Genomic DNA, 21,136 nt, shown 5'->3' on the forward strand with positions numbered 1-21,136 from the left:
GCATGGTGGTGCATATCTTCGGTTCCATCCAGCTAAAAAAGAGGCTGAGGCAGGAAGATTGTTTGAACCCAGGAGTTTGAGCCTGCAGTGAGCCTTGTTGTGCCACTGTACTCCCCAGCCTGGGTGATAGAACAAGACCCTGTCTCAAATAAATAATTTTTTAAAAAAAGAAAAGAGTACAAAACAATAGTAAGTTATGACTTCAATTTTTTTTCTTTTTAACACTAGAAGGGAGGCCAGGCGTGGTGGCTCACGCCTCTAATCCCAGCACTTTGGGAGGCCAAGGTGGAAGAATCATGAGGTCAGGAGTTTGAGACCAGCCTGGCCAACATAGTGAAACACCATTCTCTACTAAAAATACAAAAATAAGCTGGCCATGATGGCATGTGCCTGTAGTCCTAGCTACTTGGGAGGCTGAGGCAGGAGAATTGCTTGAACCTGGGAGGTGGAGGTTGTGGTGAGCCAAGATGGCGCCACTGCACTCCAGCAACAGAGGGAGACTCCTTCTCAAAAAAAAAAAAAAAAAAGACTAGAAAGGAATTCGCCAAAACATTATGGGTGAATGTCACCAAGGTGGAAGCCCGAAGAGGAGCCACTGTCAGGCAGTCAAAGGTAAGAAACTGCCATATTTGATTCAGGGGTTATTACGGGCTGAATGTTTGTATCCCCCCAAATTCATGTGTTTCAATCTAATCCCTAAGGTGATGGTATTAGGAGGTAGGAACCTTTGGGAGTTGATTAGCTCATGAGATTGCAGCCCTCATAAATGAAATCAGTACCCTTATAAAAGAGACCCCCAAAAGTTATCTAGTCCTCTTTCCACCATGTGAGGATACAACATGAAGTGAAAGTAAGCAGTCTGAAGAGGACCCCCACTGAAACCTGAACACACTGTCACCCTGATCTCTGACTTCCAGCCTCCAGAACTGTAAGAAATAAACTTCTCTTGTTTCTAAGCCACCCAGTCTATGGTACTTTGTTATCACAGCCCAAACTGACTAAGACAGCCATCAAAAAAGTAGACGTTTGCAAGGCACCTTCATTCACTGCCACTCCGGGAACAGGAAGTTGTATGGCAAAGGCCCTGGAGGTGAGAACCCTAGTGTGCTGGTCACAGGTGTCAGTTGTGATCAGATCCATACGACTTATCAGAGCCCTCTGGCCACTGAGCAGAGGATATATTACAGGGAGTTAGAATATCAGAGAGAGCAGCTGGAAGTTGATTACAGTCATCCAAGAGAGAGGTGACAAGGCAGTGGGGAAAGAAAGAAGCAGACGATTCAAGACATACTGAGGTAGCAGAATCTAAGAAATTTGGTGACAAATTGGATGTAGATGAAGGAGAGGGTGGCCTGAAGGGGGTCTTCCAGGTATTAGGGAGGCTTGCACCCCTGGGTGGTGCAGGTAGCCTAGAGAATGAGGAGGCTTAGCTCTAGGCACAGCTGTCACAGGGCCAGGAAGGGGTAGAAGCAGTGCTTGCATTCTTACAGGTTTGGTAGCAGCAAGGAAGCAGAGCTTTTCCCAACACCACGGATTAGGAGACTCTCAGGAAAGGTTACTGATAGGCTGGCTTAGGCCACATGCTCACACCTGTGGCCAGGCAGGCTGGATGTTTTACCCTGGAGGGGCTAAGGAAAAACTTCCCTTTGACCCTCTGAAGGTTTGCTGAAATATCAACTCACAAAAGACAGTCTAATGGGGAGGAAAGGTATACAATTTATTCATGTGTACATGTGTACACAGGGAGCATCACAGAGTGATTACCCAACCCCACAATGGGGTGCAGAAGCTTATATGTCATCTTAAGGTTACAGGAAGAATGGGAGCTCCCCTGAGGCATGGCCAGAAACAGGTCATGGTGGTAAATCAGGTTGTGATGGCAGGACGGGTTATGAGAGGGGGAGAAGATGAGGCCTGGCGGGCAAAGGTGGTCTCCTTAGGTAGATGAACCCTCACAGGGAGCAGCCCTCAGAGAGAATAGACAGTGAATGTTTCTTTCAGATCTTTAACGTGTGAGCCTCTCGGTTCGTCTTTCCCAGGTCCTGTCAAGGGAAGGCCTGGCTGCATCAATGCAGATTCTCCACAGATGCAAATGGCCCCCACAAAAGGCAGCTTTGCAGGGACGCTTTTGCTTGCTGGCCCCTGACAGCCACCTCAAAATATGTCAGATATATTTAGGAGTAAAATATTTTCATCTCCTTTAACCCAAAGAAGGAAAATGAATCCCAAAAGGATCAAGACAATCATTATTACCGACTCTCTGGACTCTAAAAAATTAGAGTGAAGGTTAACTCTAAATGTGGACTTTGACCAATGCAAATTCACTGGTGTGTGTCCACAGAGAACGACGGTCATCCCATCTGAAGATGAAGTTAAAATATCACAAAGTCCATTATTCTGCATGCAAACTGCCGATCCGTCACCTCTTCCTCAACGTGGGCTTTTTTGAATTTGAATCTTAGTTCTGCCACTTACTACCTTTGTGACCTGAATGAGTCATTTTACTTCTGGGCTTCAGTTTCCCTAGAAAACTTCATAGGCTTGTTGTTTGGATTGAATGAGTTAATATTTGGAAGGTGCCTAGAACAGGGTCTAACATATAGTAAGTGCTATGCAAATGTTGTCAAACATATGATTATGCCATTCCTCACTTAAAACCCCATGCTACTTCCTGTTCCTCCCCGCTAACCTCCTCCCTGAAGTCTTCCCTGCCTGTCTCTCCCGCAACTCCCAGGAGGCTGCGCTCTGCTGTAGCTTACCTCCCTCTACACAGAAGAAGTCTCCCCGAGGGAGGTCAGGGACTCTGTCAGAGCTCTTGCTTGGCTCCCAGCATTACAGTGCAGCGCCTGCACAAAACCAGGGCCTTGGGAAATGATGAATGCATGGATGTCTTCTGTTTGAAGAGCTCCTTGCACTTTACGAAGCGCTTTTCACTTCTGTTTTCTCTCTTCAACCATACTCTAGACTTGTAGAATGGGTAATATTGCCTTCATTTTATAGATGGGGAGCTGAGGTTTTGAAAAGTCAGGGGGCACAGCCAGCATATGGCAAGGCTGGGGTGCAAGCTTGGGGCTTGTACTGCCGAAGCAAGTGGGAAGACAGCCCTGGGTGAAGGGTTAGTGGAACCCAATTCCAATTCTGGTTTTTCCAGCTGGACTCGCTGTATGATTTCAGATACATTCCTTTCCCTCTCCGGGCCTCTGTTTCCTTACCTGTGCCATGAAGAGGCTGGACTGGAAGGTCCCCAAGGGCCCTTTCAGCTGCAGCCTGCAGTCAGTCGTCTGGTGCTCCCTTCCCCTTCCTCACTGCCCCTCATCGCTCACTGTCTCACACCTGGGATCAGCCCCCTAGGAGAACAAACAGGAGCATGGAGAGGTGACAGTGCTGACTGGGCCCCAGTGGAGGCTGAACTGTTAGAGGACTCATTAGATGGTAATGAACTGCAATTGAGCATATTGATTACCTCTCAAATCATTTCCTCCTAATTCAGTTCTCCAGGGTCAACAGGCCCATGGCTTCTCTGGGCTTTCCGCCCACCCTCTAACTAAACAGTCAAGGGCTTCATCTGAGGGCTGCCAGGCCCAAGGGGAGCAGGGTGGGAGGAGGGACAATGCTAAGGTATAAGCCCCCATATCTGTCTTACTGCCCCTTCAGCTTGCACTCGTATTATCAGGGCCAGCCTCACAGACACGCCACCAATGCAATCCACAGGGTCCCACACTTGCTTTAATGCTCTGCTGTTCTCACTTTGAAATTCCTTTTTTTTTGGAAACAGGGTCTCACTCTCTCACTCAAGCTAGAGTGGCGTGATTTCGGCTCACTGCAGCCTCGGTCTCCTGGGCTCAGGTGATCCTCACATCTCAGCTGCCCCAGTAGCTGGGACTACAGGCACATGCCACATGCCAGGTAAATTTTATATTTTTTGTAGAGATGGAGTTTTGCTATGTTCCTCAGGCTGGTCTCAAATTCCTGGACTCAAGCCATCCGCCTGCCTCGCTCCCAAAGTGCTGGGATTACAAGTGTAAGCCACTGCACTTGGCTGAAATTCTTAGTAATTTTTTTTTCTTAATCTAGAGGCCTTGCATTTGTATTTTGCACTGTGCCCTGCAAAGTATGTAGCAGATACATAATCACAGGCTAGACTGTGGTCTACATGAGTGGCACCCACTAGTTCAAAATGGTAGCTCTGGCTGGGAGGCCCTCTTGAACTCATTGAGTTTAGTTCCCTGGATTGATGCTCAAGATGGCAATACATTTGCCCAAGGTCACACAGTTCAGCCAGTCAGCGGCAGTGTGAAAACTAGAACCTAGACTGCCTTTCCTTTTCCTCTCCTGTAGACTTGCTCCAGATATTAAGACCCTTCAAGCTTCTCTAGAACAAGCTCTTTGCCTAATCACTCCTGTCACCCCTTTTTAAAAATTTTTTATTTCCCTAGGTTTTTGCTGAACAGGTGGTATTTTGTTACATGAGTAATCCTTCAGGGGTGATTTGTGAGATTTCGGTGCACCTGTCTCCTGAGCAGTATACACTGCACCCAACTTGTAGTCTTTCATCCCTCACCTCCTTCCCACCCTTTCTCCCAAGTCCCCAAATTCATTTTGTTATTTTTGTGCATTTTCATCCTCATAGCTTAGCTCCCATTTCTGAATAAGAGCATACGATGTTTGGTTTTCCATTCCTGAGTTACTTCACTTAGAATAATGGTCTCCAATCCCATCCAGGTTGCTATGAATGCCACTCATTCATTCCTTTCTATGGCTGAGTAGTATTCCATTATATATATATATATATATATATATATATATATATATATATATATATATATATATATACACACATATATATATACACACACACATATATATACAAGTGTGTATATACATACACACATATATACACGTGTATATATGTATATATATACATATATATACATATATACATGTGTATATATGTGTGTATATATATATACGTGTGTGTGTGTGTGTGTGTGTGTGTATATATATATATATCTCACAGTTTCTTTATGCATGTGTTGCTTGATGGGCATTTGGGTTGGTTCCACATTTTTGCAATTGCAAATTGTGTCACCCTTTTTTTGACAATTGATCCTCTAAGTGCTCAGAGCTGGAGACTGTCGAGGAGCTTCAGCCCCCACCACAACTCTCATTGGATGCAACAGGCTCTCATTTCCCTCCCAGGTGATTGCTCCCCTCCAGTGTCAGCGCTCATTGCCTCACGTGCAGACCTTGCTATTGTGAGATACCTGCAACACCTGTGACTTTTAGGAATGCCCTTTAAGAAAATTATGCGGCAATTTCCCTCCTTATAATAGTCACCCTTTGGCTCTAGTTATTTTCTTGAGGAAAACCTAGAATTAAGTCGGCACCTTCTCCTCTCGAGACCCTCAAGCTGTAGGCCAGCAGAGCAGCTTTTCTGTACGTGGGAAAATGGTGGAGTTAATCTGTCCACCTTTAGTCCTATTTGCCTAAAGAATCAGGGTCTCCAATAGGGAGGTAGAGGAAGGGCATGACAGACGAGTGCACTTAGCTTGCTGTACTCCCAGGTGGGAGAGCACCCAAGGGTATGGGCAGCCCCTGGCTGGGGGTCAGTACCCTTTGAACATGAGAGCAAGGTAAGCTCTGAAGGTGCAAGGCTTCCCTGTTCTTTTGATTCTCTGCTAACTCTGCCAGGGTTTGTTACAGAAATGAGTCCACAGGAGGAATGGTGGTCATGCACGTGAATGTCCTGTAGGCTTCAGAATGGTTCTTAGAAAGAGGGTGTACTTCTGTTTCTTGTCTCTCCTGACTGAGGAAGAGCCTATGGGTTAGAGTCACAAGAGGAGGTCTGTGGGCTAGACAGCTGGAAGGACTGCCTGACTCCGAAGCCAAGGATGCATCTGAATGGGTGCCCATAGAATGCTCTCTGGCCCTGGGGTGCTCAACCTCAGCTGCACATTAGAATCAGAGGCGAGGTTTTTCAAAGCACCTGTACTCAGGCTCCATCCCCAGAGACTTGCATTTTTTCAGGTGGGGATAGGGCCCAGACATCAGCATTTCAAATGGATCCCCAAAGGATTGTAGCGTGCAGCTGAGGCTGAAACCCAGTCATCTAGAGCAGGGCTTCTCCAACTTTAATGTAAAGGCAAATCACCTGGGGATTTTGTTTCAATGAGAATTTCCATTCAGTAGGTCTGAGCCTGAGACTCTGCATTCCTAATAAGCCACCAGGAAACGTCATGTTGCCAGCCCCAGACAGCACTGTGAGACACCTTTAAGCCAAGGATGCCTTGAGCCCTCTTAAGTCTGGGACTGGACAAATGGAGTAAGGCCTGAAAGCTCAGAGATGGACTTGATGCCCTTCAAAAACACTGCAAACCTTAGTGATATGGAGAGCCCAGGCCCGGCTCCTCTAGAAAAGCCTCAGGTTTGGCCATGAGGCAGCAGTACTGGCCGAGTAAGTGGGTTCCCATGGCCAGTGCAGCAAGCTCTATGAGCCAGTTTTTGGAGCTCAGAATTTGCAGCTGAAAGGCAAATCCCACAGCTCTCGGCATCCTCATTCACTAAGCTCAAGAGCCTGGGCATGTGTTGGTCTGCCCCTCCTGCCAAGGTCAACAGCACTGGAATCTCCAGCTCTCCACTGCCCTGAAGGGTGATGCACCCTCAGCCTCCCTCACACCCCTAATCTGGCTGCTAAGTCAGGCCTCGAATGGTGATGGGTGGCAGAGGGCCCAGATGTCCCCTGCTTTGCTCCCTTGGGCTGTCGTGGTTCCCAGAGCCCCAATTAAGCCAGCGCTTTGTCCCTGGGCAGTGGAGGCAGGCATCCCTGGCACTCTTCTACTCCACACTCCATCTCTTCATCAGCTGTCACCAGACAGCCCACATAATGTTGGGATTTCATGCTCAATATTCTTGATGAAAGTGGAACATCAAAACCTCAGCGGGGTGGACACATGGAGACTAAGTGAGCCTCTTGCCAAAGGAGCTATCTTCTCAGCATAAGAAATCAACAAAGCTCCTTTTCCAAGGTTGTCTTGTATTATTATCGTCATTATTGTTGTTATTTGCTTCCCTCGAATCTAAGTAGGAATAATAAGTTATGCCTTGCTTTTACACACACAGGTGCATGCACGCGCGCACACACACAAGCATATCTATATATCTATTCTCTGTTATATGCTCGCTGATAGTAATCTCTGCCTCCTGTAACAATAAATATTGATTGGCACTGTTAGAAAACGCCAGGGCTTTAATCTCTTGGCTGCCGGCTCCCTGGCTCAGTGACATGGGTGTTAGGGAGGAAGATTGTATTATCTGCGCACACACCTGTTTTGCTACTCGCCTCTCTCCTGCAGCAAAACTTGGGCTATTAATGCCATGGGGAATTGGTTTTCCTGTGATGTCACTTTGTCTCTTCCATGTTTTCCTGTTCTTGTGCCTCCAGGGAAGCCACAGCCAGGCTTCGGCTGTTACTGCCCAGACAGCCCCCTAAGGCCCAGGCGTAGAGAAAGAGTGCACGTATTCAATCACTTATTTGTTCTTCACTCAATCAGTTGTTCTGTCATTGAGCATTTGTCAAGCACCGACTTTGGGATGAGCTCAAGGCTGACTCCCATGGAAGCAGTGCTTCATGCAACATAGGCCCTACCCTCCCAGAGCTCCCAGTCGGTGGGAAAATGATCCTGTTATATGCAATGTGGTCAGCATGAGAGCAGAAGGCAGACTAGCCATGTCAGTGGCATCATGGAGGAAAGGGAGATGTTGACTTCCTGGAGGAGGTGACCATGAGCCTAGATCAAGCGCCAGTAGGATGGGAAATGTCAGCATATCCCAGCTGAGGGTTCCTTCAAGACCAAGCAATTTAAGGTTCTCAGGAAATGGGTGGCCCCGAGAGGGGAAGAGATGTGTCGAGAGCACTGTTCATTTGTAGTTTGAAACCCCACCCTGCCACTGACCCACTGTGTGACCTGGCACAGGTCACAGCCCCTCTCTCGCCTCCATCTGTACTAAAGTGAAACATGAGCCCCACGTCTTCTCAGAACTGTAGGTGCCCACCTTCCTCCACCAGGGGCAGCTCCTCTTAGAGTCAGGAACCACCACAGTGTGAGGTTGTTCCTTGGGTCGAGGGTGCCTGTGACAATAACTCTGTCTGGATGCAGAGGTGAGCAGATCCTCATCCTCAGAGAACCATGACATTGACAGGAGGAAAAGAGTGGGAAGACAAGCAACCCTGGCTTCCAAAGAGCCTGCCACAGGGAGCCAGCACAGGGCCCTTTCAGAAGTGGAAGAAGAAAAGAATGAGCATTTATTGCAGCAGGCACAGTGGGAGGCACTTTCACATATATGATGACATAAAATCCCTAACACAAGCCTGTGAAGCAGGACGATCACGCCCACCTCACCAATGAGGAACCTGAGGGGTGGTGACGTTTATAGAGGCTCTGCAGTGCAGTGGCTAAGAGCTTGAGCTCTGGCTCAGACCACCAGATTTGAAGCCTGGCTCTACCTCTTTGTAGCTAGGGGCCCTTGAATAAATCACTTAACTCCCAGTTTTCTCAGCTCTAAAATGGAGATGATAATCATACCGATTAAATAGATTAAATGAGATTACATATGGAAACAACCTGGCTGGCGTAAACCAAGTGCTCAAAGGTCATTGCTACTAGTGACTGAGGTTACAGAGTTGTTGTATAGCAGGGCTACAATTTGAACCTGAGGCTGGTTCTAAAGCCAATGCTCTTTGCAATGCTCTGTACCCTCTAGCTCGCCACTGCTCACCAGCACTACCACTCAAGGCTTTCTTTTGAATTCGGCTAAACAGAGCAGTGCTTGGAGCACTCCCTCCTGCTCGGTGGACCTACTGATATTACATTTCAGAGAGGAGCACTAAATGCTGTAATGGGGGAGGCAGCACAGTGCTATAGGAGCCCAGCTGATGCTCAGCACTTCTGGGAGGAGAAGGGAAGCTGTCATAGAGACTGCTCTGACAGTTACCATTCAATACCTATTCTTCCCTTCTCCCTGAGTAACAAAGCTCCAATTTTACCCACCATGGCAATGCCTAGCTGAAAGACTGTATTTCCTAGCCTCTCTTACAACTAGATGTGACCATGTGACTACATTCTGAGCAATAAAATGTAAAAGAAAATGTCATATGGGAATTCTGGAGCTGCTGCCTAAAAGGAAATTGACAGCCCTTTCCCTTTTCTGTTGCCTAGAATGGTGACGTGATGACTGGAGCTCTAGCAGCCATCTTGAACCCTGACAAGACCTTGAAAATGACGGTGGTACTAGGATGTTACAGCAGAGAGATGGAGGAGGTGAGATCTTGATGACTCCATGGTGCCACAGTGCCATCTCTGAACTGCCTATCTCCAGGCTTCTGTTATCTGAGATTACAAACCTTTGTGTGTTTAAGCTAGACTTTTAGGTTCAGTTTCTTGCACTGAGTGCAATTCCTAAGTTATTTAGAAAACTCCACAGGAAAGAAATAATTTGCGTGGATTCTAGGAATAAATAATTCCAGAGAGAGGAAACAGCCAGTTCAAGGCACGGATGGAGGCTTGAAGTGTGTGACACATGACAGATTTGGCAGGGTTAAACAAGAAGGCAGACATACAGAAGATGCCTTGCGTCCCAGCCACACAGGACTCCTGGCTCATGCACCATTCACTCACTCCACAGTGTGGTCCCCTGGACTCTTCTTTCATAACTCTGGGGACCAGCAGCTTCAGTTGTAATTGTTCGTGACCTGTTTATTTTTTCCTTACATGAAATCAAAAGTAATGCAGTTTTCAGGTAGCCAGGTACTATGCTCTCCATTTTGCAGATGAAGAAACCGAGGCTTACGGAGATTTACCAGCCTGTTCCAGGTTACACAGCTAGTAATGGCAGAGCTGGAATTTAAATCCTGGTTAGCCTGAGTCCATTGCCCTCTTTCTGCCACTGGTTCTCCAACTCTAGCATGCATCAGAATCATCAGGAAGGCTCATTAAGGCATAGATTGCTAAGTCCTACCCCAGAGTTTCTGATTCAGTGGGTCTGCTGTGGAGGAGCTTTCATTTCCAATAATGTGCACAGCAGGGGAGGTTGGGGAGGGAGTGATGCTGCTGATAAGTAGACCTACTTGGAAAACCACTGGGTTGGAATATTAGCTGGGACTGGTCTCCTCATCCCAGGTGTGACAGTGTGGAGGCTCTGGGACCTAGCAGAGGGGTGCTTCATTTGGAGTTCTTGAGTTTCTGACCCTTTTCATCTACTGTCAGCCAGGCCAGGATGGGTGGCACCTAAGCCAAGCCTGGGCTTGGCAAGAATGCTGAGAATTCTAAACTAGCAAGCTGCCGGCAGGTTCCAGCTAAAACACAGACAGGCACCACCCTTAGTCCCTGGGTTAGATTTCTTTGACTCCTTGGTCCTCAGCCTCCAGAAGAGTTAATGTTGACCCAATGGAACAGAGAGGCAGGATGAAGAGCTTTTTGTAGGCCAGGACCTAATCTAATTCTCACTGAAAAGCTCCACGCAGATCTAAGAGATTCCATAAGCCCCCTACAGGTTGCTTGAACTAGAGACTACAGTATACTTTCCTACACATTCATGCAAAGGTTTATTTTTTAAAAAATTGTATCTTAATAGTTGTGCCCTGTGGGCATGTCAGTTTCAGGCTATGAATTCCTAGAGGGCAGGGAATTGATTTGCCGGGATGAGGAGGGTTGATGTTGGTGGCCACAGTATAAGAAGAAGAGGAGAGAGACGTGGTAGTGGTGGTGGGGAGCTGGAAATAAAGGCGAGGGAAGTAGATGGATGTGAGGTTGATGAAGACGGAAGTGGTGAGTGAGGGTGATGAAGGTAGTGATCTGAGTTGTCCATACCCTTCTGAAGACACTTTCCCTCTTGTCTCTGTATGCGTCTGTTTCCCCTTCTAGACCCCCTTTTGGAGCAGGGCCTGTGCCTTGCTCACCTTTGTGTCCTAGCATCTGGCCTGGTGCACTGCATGTCGTCAGTATCAACAAGTGCTTGCTGATGAATGGAGTGTGAAATAGTGTGGGGCAGGAGAGATGGTGAGGCTGGCCGGCCATTATGACCGGAAGAAGCGGCCATGTTGGAACACTCCCTTGTGGGAGCAGAGGCTCCACAGAATGATGTCCATGTCCCTGGAGTTCGGAGAGCGAACTGTCCCCCTAAGGCACAACAAAGGTGCTCCCTGCCAGTGGAGAGTGTGGAATGAGTACGGAGGGCCCTAGAGGCTGGCCTGTCTAGTCGAGCCGGGCTCAGTGGGCCCCAACTAGGCAGCAGCAGCAGCAGGTTTGGGGATGTGTTGATTTGCTGAGCCTGCCTGCTGGGTGCAGGCTGTTTTTCCATAATCATCTTTTGTCTGGCTGAACAATAGAGGTGAGGGGGCAGCCAGGCAGGTGGGACATAGCTTGACAGGGCTGAGGAAGAGGAGGGGAGGCTCCCACACTGCTTCCAGCCAGCTGCCCACTGCAGGCCTCCCTTCCTAGCTCAGGGCCTCTGTGGTGACCCCTCAAAGGCTGCTGAGAATCATCCGGGCCTGGGATAGGCCCAGCCTGGGACCCCGCCCCTCACCGGGGCCGGCTTTCATACCTCCACACACACCTCTTTTGCTCAGAAGCTGTGAAGCTTTTGATAAATGTTGGCGCGGTTCAGTGCCCCGAGGAAAGCAGGCCGCTCCCGGGAGGAGCCTGTCGACATTCGACACTGGGAGAAGGATGGCCCCGAATGGGAGCAGCGTGGGGGTGAGGGCTGCAGCCCAATTCCCCACAGAACAAAAAGAGATTTCTGTCTCCCTTGCACCAGCTGCTGAGTTCCAGCCCTGGCTTGATCATTTTTCAAATTGCAGTAAATTAACATTTTCTGGAGCAGGAAAACCACACAGAGAGGCCTAAATACCAAATTTGGGGATGGCCTCAAGTCCCTTTGGGCCTGCTTCCCCTCCTCCTATTGTTTCTGGGGACTGGGGAGGATAGAGCCCCAAAGGAACAGCTTCTTCCATTTCACTCACACCTTTCCAGGGACTGGCTGAGGCCCTCTCCCCCGCTCCCTACACACATCCCTGCCTGTCACCTCCTCTTTGCTGACATTCTCTCCTCCATCTCTCCCACCCCACAGAATGTAGCGCAGGCATGTTTATTCCCACTTGGCAGAGCAGAGACGAGGACCTGGGAAAGAGCCGGGTAGAAACAGTCCAGTGAGAGTGCAGGGAGGGGGCCTGACGTTGGGTCCCTGAGGCACAAGTGAGAAGTCCTGATACCCCCAGATTCCTGAACCTGAACTTGATTTCTTTCCAGTGAGTTGTGAAACATCCTTTAGATAGGACAAGGAAGCTCCCAGGCTCTCTGGATCATCTTCCTGTCCCTGCTGGCTGGGAGCTCTCCTATTCCAAGCCTCCAAGGGAAGACAATCCAGGAATAAAGTCTGCTGTGGGTATCTCTGCTTTTGTTTCTCCTTGTTGAGATATCATTTATTCCAAGGGAGCCGGTTGCCCTTTGCCATGTGCGTAGCATGTGACAAGCAGCACACTGAGTGCTTTCGGGACATCATGTCATTGAAACCTCAGAGAACACCTACAGGGAATGGAAACAGAGGCAGACACTGAGGCTCAGAGAAGTGAAGTGACTTTCCTAAGGTCCCACGTCAGAGCAGGATTGCTGTCCAGGTCTATCGGATGTCAGAGCAGTACTCTTCTCCCGCCACTGCCCCGTCACCCCTCCTGCTCCTCTGTTCAGTGGGCCCAGCTGCCCATGGTGACCTTCCCCTGTTCCCCCGTGTCCTCAGACTCAGGAGTGCCCACACAGGCCTGAATCAGCTGTACTGTCCTGTCACCAGCTGGGGCCTCAGCTCTAGCAGTGGGGAGCCAGGATCTCGGCCTCAGAATGGAATGGGTCGGGGCTGGCCTCAGCTGGAAGCAGCTGGAAGGCAGGAGTTGTGGAAGGAAGTGCAATGGCATACACACACAGAGACACACACACACACACACACACACAGACACACACACACTGGGGTTGGGTGGGTGCTCAGGGGAACCATTCCGTTTGCCTTTCCAGAGAGCAGAAGGTAAAAGGAGAGAGTCAGGCTCTGGCCTGAACCCTGGTGAAGCTCAAGCCCTGGGGCGCTTGGCTCTCAGCATCAGAAGCTGGGAAGTCCCTCACAATCTGGCACCCATCTACCTTTTGGAGCTTATCTCCTGCCCCTTCTCTTTAAACTCTCTGGTTCAACCATACTCAACATTCCTCCTCCTGGGCTTCCCTCATGCTGTTCCTGCTGCCTGGGTGCCTGCCCTCCTCAATTCCACGTATGCAAGTTCTATCCATCAGCTAGGGCTCAGCTCAACTGCCACTTCCTGCAGGAAGCCTTCTTGGTCCTCCTCACCTTGACACCTCCCTCTTCTCTGCCCCAACCTGAAAGAAATTCTTCCCTTCTCGGCACTCCCATAGCACTTCCTTGGCTCCTCTTTTAAGGCACTAGCTGCTTTCTCCCTGGGAGTGGAATTGTCTGGATCTATGTCTTAGACCTCTTCTAGACTGGGAGTTCTCCGAGGGAGGAGCTCAGTCAGATTCATCTCTGTATTTTCCAGTGCGTTGCTTGAGTTCTCTCTGAAATGTATTGAGTGTCTACCTCACATCTCACATGGGAGGGTGGCATAGTGCAGTGGGAAAAACAAAGCTTTGGAGTCAGAGGCACCTAGGGTTAAATCCCCGCCCTCCTTCTTTCCAGCTGGTGCCCTTGAACCAGTTACCTTTCCACTGAGGCTTGATTTTCCTCAGCTCTTGTAAGATAAAAATAATTATTGCTACCACCCAGAGTTACGGTCAATATTAAATGAGGAACTAAAAGATAAAGCACCTCCTAAAACATATGGCTCATTTTTGTGTTCAATAGATATTTGCTTCTCCCTTTGACAGAGTCTGAGAAATGAATGAATGAATGAATGAATGAGGAGATGAATTAATATTGTGTCATCCAGCCTGCTGTAGACTGAGGTACTGGAGCACCTTTGGCCAGGCTGTCCTCTCCTCCAGGCAGACCCACTCACCAGCCCACACTCCTCCATTCTGTTCCCAGCTACCCCAGGCCCACAGTTTATACGCTAAAATTCCCAGAAGCTGAGACTTCCAAACAAACCCCCCAAGTTTGGATTTATCAGCCATGCTATTAAAACAGTAATTTTCAGCTGCCTAATGTTTCCAACTTCTGCTCTAATCCAGTGAGTAAATATTTACGGAGCCTGACACCACTCCTAGGCCACTTGCTCTGCTGCCAAACATTCATTTCCCTTGCAGCTCCACTGGTTTGATATTTTTAGGAGCAGGGGAGGATGGAGGGATGTGTGTGTGTGTGCGTGTGTGTGTGCGCACATGCATGCCTGCATGTGTGTGTGTAAGGGGTGGGAGAGAGGCTGCCTTTCTCATGGTGAGTTCCTGGATAGGGAGAGATATAGGGTAACCTAGGTCTTTATACTTCCTTCTCCCAGATCCCCCCACTGGGGACAGAGGGGCATGGGCTTGGTACAGTATGCACAGATCCTCAGGCATCCCCCTCATCGCATCCCCCAACCCTTACACCTTCTCACCACACACACACACACAGACACACATACACACAGACACGCAGGAACACACACAGCTAGCCAGCACAAATCTCCATACAGGCTAACCATAGACATAACAGAGAAGCCTCGAGGAGCGCACGCAGGCACTGGAGGCCTACAGACCTAGGGGCCTGCCTCAATTCTGCCATTTGCTAGGTGGGTGGCCCTGACCATGTCCTTCCCCAGCTCTGAGTCTGTTTTCCCCATCTGTGAAATGCAGGTAAGAATGCCCAGCCCCATGGTGAGATAAGGTGGACAGCACCAAGCACAGTGTCTGGGTCGTGCTAAGTGCACTGTAAAAGTGCTCCCCTTTTGCCTCCTTCTCCTTTAGAAAGAAGATGGGAGGCATGCCCCTCCAACCCACCGATGCCCCACCCCTGCTGGAGTGCTGATCGCTTCTCAGTACCTCCATGCCTGTGCTCTTCCTTCTGTCTGAAATATCATCTGGGCCCCTGGAAAGTTCTCTGCATCTTTTCTAAAGACTCAGAACACATGGCTACCTCTGAGAAGTCTTCCCTCATGGCCCTAAGAGAATCTCACTCTGTCTCTCTCTCTCTCTCTGTCTTTCTCTCTCATTGAGCATTCTTAGTGAATGAAGCCTGAGTCATATGCATCTCCACGGCCTCAGCATCTAGCAAAGAACTAGACAAGGTGCTCGAAGTATATTTGTTGCGCATGTGCATATTTGTTTAATACTCATGGATTGGTTGGAAGAGGGGAAGGAACAAAGGATAGCTTTTAGCTTGAGCTATCTGAGTCACTTTATCCCCCTCACAGGGAGAACAAAAGGAAGAGAGAAAGGGACCAACATTTATGGAATGCTCCATGCAGGCAGGGATCTTGTCTGCCTTGTTTCTGTTGCAACTCCAGCATTTAGATATGTCATGACATTTAATGAGGTCCACTCTGTGCCAAGAAGTAAATACTTTACTTGGATTAACTTACTTAATCCTTACAACAGCCCTATGAGGTGGGTGCCGTATTGTAGAGATGGGGTCACTGGAGCACAGAGAGGTTAAGTCATTCAACCAGGGTCACACAGATAAGAAATTGCAGATCTGGATTTTGAACCCGGGCAGTCTGGCTTCAGAGCCTACACTGTTACCACACTATCCTACCTCCCTCCGTAGATACTCAAGGAATATTTGTTGAATGAATAAATGAATGAATGCCTACCATGTGAATGGTTGTACATGGCACAGTTACATATATTATTGTACTAGCTCCTCACAGCAGCCTTTTTTTTTTTTTTGCAGGTAGGTGCAATCATTTCCATTGTTCAGATGAAAAAAACCTGAGGCTCAGAGATGGAGAGTAACTTGTCCCAGGTCACACAGCTAGGAAGCAGCCAGACCAGAACTTGCTTTCCATTCCCCCGGCTTGCCTCTGGTGTCCTGTCTGACTGGAAGCCACAGGGAGAAATCCAAAGGGTGTTTTCTTCTTATCCCTTGGTGCACAGAAGGGAGCAGGACTTCCAAACACAGAGGTTTCAGCACCCCAAGAGGCCAAGCTGGAAATGATCATGGATGGATATCATCCATCCCACCCCTTCCAATTGAAGACGAGGAGCTGGACCCAGAGAGATGAGTGGTTTGCCCAAGGCCATATAGCAACTAAGCCGGTATACCCGAACCTGCCCCAGTGCCCCTGCCCTCCCCATCTCTCTCAGGTCTCCCCAGGCCACCCAGGGATCATAGTCCAGCTGGCCCAGCCATGAATCCATTTCCGCATGGGATTGGCTTCTGCTAGCTGGAAACTGAGAGGGGTGTAATGGGGAGGAAAGAGTCTAGCAGGGAGAAAATGGGTTGCTTTGGGGAAGAATTCCAACAGATTGAGCTACAATGGAGCCCCGGTTATTAGTAATTGTAGTATCATGAGCATGCCTGGAATGATGGCGGCGATGATGGTGTTGATGATAACGTCTGGGGAGGGGCAGAAGCAGAAGGAGGATTTGACATCATGGCTCAGCAGGTTCCTCTCTTCCCCTCTCAGACCAGAATTTGCTTGACCCACTCTAAAGAAAGGAAGTCCAAGTAGGGCCACGCGGATGGCTGTGTAGGCTGAGCCCTGCTCAAGGGTGCCTGCTGCAGGTGACCAGTGGGAGCTGAAATTCAGCCCCAGCTCCTTGCACCAAGCCATGTACCTTGCCCAGAGGAAGGGATGCCTTTTTCTAATTGCACCGGTTCTATGTATGTTAGTAGTGGCCTTGAGATGAAGCACACAGGAGCGTGTGTTGGGGATGGGGCGGGGACCAAATGCCACAGGTCATCTTTCCTGGGCAGGCCAACATCCTGGAGCCAAACATCTGTAACCCTGAATCTGTCCCCCATTACTTGCTCCCATGTGATTTGACCTTGAACCAGTCACTTTACCTCTCTGAGCCCTAGTTTCCTCATCTGGAGAATGGGGCAGTGTTGGGAGAATTAAATCACATAGATAATGTGCTGAACAGAGTCTGGCCCAGAGCAGGTGATGAAAACGAAATGAATTCCCTCCTGCATCCCTTTCCCGCTTTCTCCAGGCACTAAATAATTTTTCTGTTTTTAGTTTGGGGCCCAAGCCCCTCCCAGACCCCACCCTCACCTGCCCAGGCATCAGGGATTAGAAAACAAAAATTGGCCCTAGGACCTCCAGAGATCCAGAGCACCAATAAAGGACCTCTTAGGCGGTTTCTCCTGAGCATTTGTAGCCGAAACCTAAATGCGTGGGCCAGTAATGTCCTGCCTGGCTGTCTGGGAGGCTCCCTTTGGGAATTAGGGATGCTGTAAAATCCCTGGGCCTTTCCCCTGCCTGTCTGCTCTCCCTCCCCAAGGCTGCTGAGAGGCTGGGGTGATGGATGGGGCCCTGACTTCCCCTCACCACTTCTTTGATGAGAAGAAAGAAAAGTCCACCTGAGTCTCAAATCAAAAACAGGTGAATTGCTTCTAAGTCAGGCTGGGCCCTCTCCGGGGTCTGCAGGAAGGTTGGGGGCTGAGGAGAGAAAGGGAGAATGTGATAAATCACACTGTCAGGTGGGGGTGCTACCCTCCAGCTGCGGCAGGGACTGCTGGCAGCTCCAAGGATGGGTGTGTGCCCAGAACAAGAGGTGGGGAGCAGGCAGTTCTGCCACGCACACACACCTCTTCCTCCTCTTCGCCAGTCCCCCAAAGCACGTGCCGGGTGGCAACACCGCCTCGCCTGTGTTCTCACAGCCCCAACATGCTCCAGCTGCCTGTACCCGGGCAAGTCTTTGCCCCTCTCTGGACCACAGTTTCCTTATTTATCCCACAGGGAGCTAGGTTCTTTTGGAAGCCAAGAGGTGAAAGGCAGGCAATAGGCCCTGGGTTTGTACCCTGGGGTAGAGCTGCAGGGTGCAGTGAGGACATGGGGTCCCCTGTATTGGTGTTTGACTGATCTCTGCCCCAAACCTCTTCCAGCACTGATATTCTACAATTCCAGGCACCAAAAGCTGCCCAGATCCCCAGAGTCAGGGAGTGACTGTGTCAGACAGACTCCCCAACATGCTGACATTAGGGCCCACCCCCAACCCCAGTCCCTCTTCCAGTGCAACTCACAGACACAGACAGACCCCTCTCTGTCATGCCAATGGCCCCTAGCATTTAAAAGGGGGCCATGGGGACAGAGGGTGAATCTGGGAGAAGCCATTCTCAGGCCTCCTGGGATTGACAGTCACCACTGAAAAGTGAAAAAAATAGAGGAAGGGCTGGGAGAGTCCTCAGATCTACCTCGCCATTGTCTTCGGGGGCAAACTGAAGCCCAGGGAGAGGATGGGAAAGGTCACATGGCCACGGCCAGGGCTAGAGGTCACAGCCGGAGCTGGGAGCAGGTCCCAGGTCTCTGGATTCTCAGTCTCCCTCTGCCTCCGGGAGAGGCTGCACTTGCTAAGAGGACTGGAGAGTTTCTGACCCACAGCCGCCTCCACTCCCAGATTCCAGCAGCGCTGGATGTTCCCTCCCTCACTCCCTGTCTCAACCCGCAAAGGCTGGGAGGGAGCCCACAGCCCTGGGAAGAGGCAGGGCCAAGGCCCGCTCCACCCTGACATCCCGACTCCTCCAGGGAGAGGCCGCCGGAGCCAGGGCAGAGGGAAGGCAGAAGAGAATGGGGCATGGGGAAGGAGGAGGGGAGAGAAGAGAAGGGAGGAGAGAGGAAGACAAGGGGAGGGGAGCAGGAGGCGGGAGAGAGAAACGGGGAATGAAAGCTGAAAGCTGATAAGGGAGAAAGGAGGGGAAAGGTTGGAGGAGAGGAGATGGGACGTGGGGTCTGAGAAGGGAGAAGGCTTACCGGGCAGGGGACGGAGGGCGGACAGGTAGGAGAGACACACCCAAAACAGGGACAAGCTGAAGACGAGAGCAAGGGAAAGGGGTGAGCAGAGGAGCAGGGAAGAGGGCTGCAGCCCAGGGGACTCCCCTCCCCACGTTTCACGGACCTCTCCCAGGGGCAGTGGGGGCGAATCGAAAATGAAACACCTCGTTCCTGGGCCCAGGGATGTGACCCTCAGCATAAGAGGATTAGGGTGGCTTCCAAGAGGAAATGGGGAGGGTGCCAGGAGTGGGGGAGCCGCATGCAAACTCCTGCTGCCCCCAAACCCCACGCCCGCGGAAAGCGCGCCTCGGAGCCCAACGGAGCCATGGAGCGCCAGTGCCCCCTTGTGGCCATGGCCCTTGGCTCACCCGGCCACAGCGGCGGTCTGCAAAACTGGGGGAAAGAGTGCACCGGGTGGGCCTTTGGGCACCTGAAGGGAATGAGTGCGACGGAAAATCCAGGTGGTGGGCCAGTGACTTTGCTGGAGGCCTCCAAATCCTTCAAGCATCAGTGAAGACCTCAGTAGTGAGCCTGGGAGTTTTTCGTTGGCCTCTGCCTCTTATCGGCCTCTGGGTGCCTCCCACCTCACTCCCAAGAGCCTGCTTCCCTAGGGGATACCGCATAGCTTGTGTGTGTGTGTGTGTGTGTGTGTGTGTGTGTGTGTGTGTGCGCGCGCGTCGCATAGCCTGTGTGTGTGTGTTTGTTGTGTGTGCCTCGCATAGCCCGTGTGTGTCGCATAGCCTGCCTGTGTGTGTGTGTGTGTGTGTGTGTCACATAGCCTGTGTGTGTCACATAGCCTGTGTGCGTGTGTGTGTGTAGCCTGTGTGTGTCGCATAGCGTGTATATGCATGCGCACACACACAGCCGGGTGTAGAGAGGAGTGGAACTGAGCTGGATAAGACACTAAGAGTCAAGAATCCTGGGTTCCAACTTGCTTTCATGGCTGTCTTGCTGTGCAACTTCAAGCACGTCTTTGCCCTCTCTGAGCCTTAGGCTTCCCATCTGGAAATAAAAAGACTTGGCCTCATGATTCCATTCCAAAAGAGAGAGCTTGAGGAAAAAAACTAGTCCAAAGCAAGGGAGAATTAGTAGGTACGCCATTGTCACATGGAAAGGGGTTTGCAACTACAGTCAGGTGGACATCCTACCCAGCCCCTGGCCCCGACTCCTCCAGTACCCTCAGCAATACTGCCCCAGATCTGCACAGAGATGCCTGTGGGCCTCAAATTCAGGCCTGCTCAGTGGGACTAGAGTAACTGCTCCCACACCAGAGGTCTCGGGCAAGAGGCCAGCCCCCTCCTCAGTCCCTCACCATGACTGGGGGTGCAGGACTCCTCGTGTGTCCATTCAGAGCCCACGGCCCCAGAGTGGATGGAAAATGCAAGGTCAGCAAGATCTCTTCTCTTTAGTGAGCCCAGCCCAAGGCAGGAGACTCAGCCTGCAAATGGAGAAACCTGAGCCTGGCTCAGCTCCCCCAGAGAGGAGAGGAGAGAGGGGAGGAAGTGCAGGGAGGTTAAGGGCACCTCAAGGAGGCAGCCTGGCTCAGGCAGGAGAGACCTCGCCCAGTGCTGAGAAAGCCATGAAGGAAAACGAAGCCCTGGAAGGTGCCGGGTGGAGGAGGCAGGGTCACCCAGCTAGAGAAATGAACCAGAAAGAAGGCACAGCGTGTCTTTGGTTTAAGAGTCAGTTTGGTGCTTGGATCTGTCAGCTAATTTTTCTCTGCCTCAATTTCCTCATCTGCAAAATGGGGGTAATAGTATTCACATCACTGAGCTATTATGAGGAGTACATGAGTTAATATTTATAAAAAGCACTTAGAACATCCCCTGGTACCTAGTCAGTAATTTTGTTTTATTTTTATTTTTAACCCCCAGGAAATCCCGTCCCAGAGCATACCAGTCTGAGGAATCCTGGAATGCTCTAAACTAAGACCCTTATATTCTAAGACTTAAAAGAATTGATCAGGGTTGGGTGCGGTGGCTCACGCCTATAATGCCAGCACTGTGGGAGGCTGAGGCAGTTGGATCACTTGGGGCCAGAGTTGGAGACCAGCCTGGGACATGTGGTGAAACCCTACCTCTACAAAAAATACAAAAAATTAGCCGAGTGTGGTGGCGCTTGCCTGTGGTCCCAGCTGCTCAGGAGGCTGAGGTGGGAGATCACCTAAGCCCAGGAGGTGAAGGTGACAGTGAGCCGTGATCACCCAGTGCACTCAAGTCTGGGACAGGAGCG

This window comes from Cebus imitator, unplaced genomic scaffold, assembly GCF_001604975.1.
Source record: "Cebus imitator isolate Cc_AM_T3 unplaced genomic scaffold, Cebus_imitator-1.0 Scaffold582, whole genome shotgun sequence".
In the NCBI taxonomy this organism is placed as follows: domain Eukaryota; kingdom Metazoa; phylum Chordata; class Mammalia; order Primates; family Cebidae; genus Cebus; species Cebus imitator.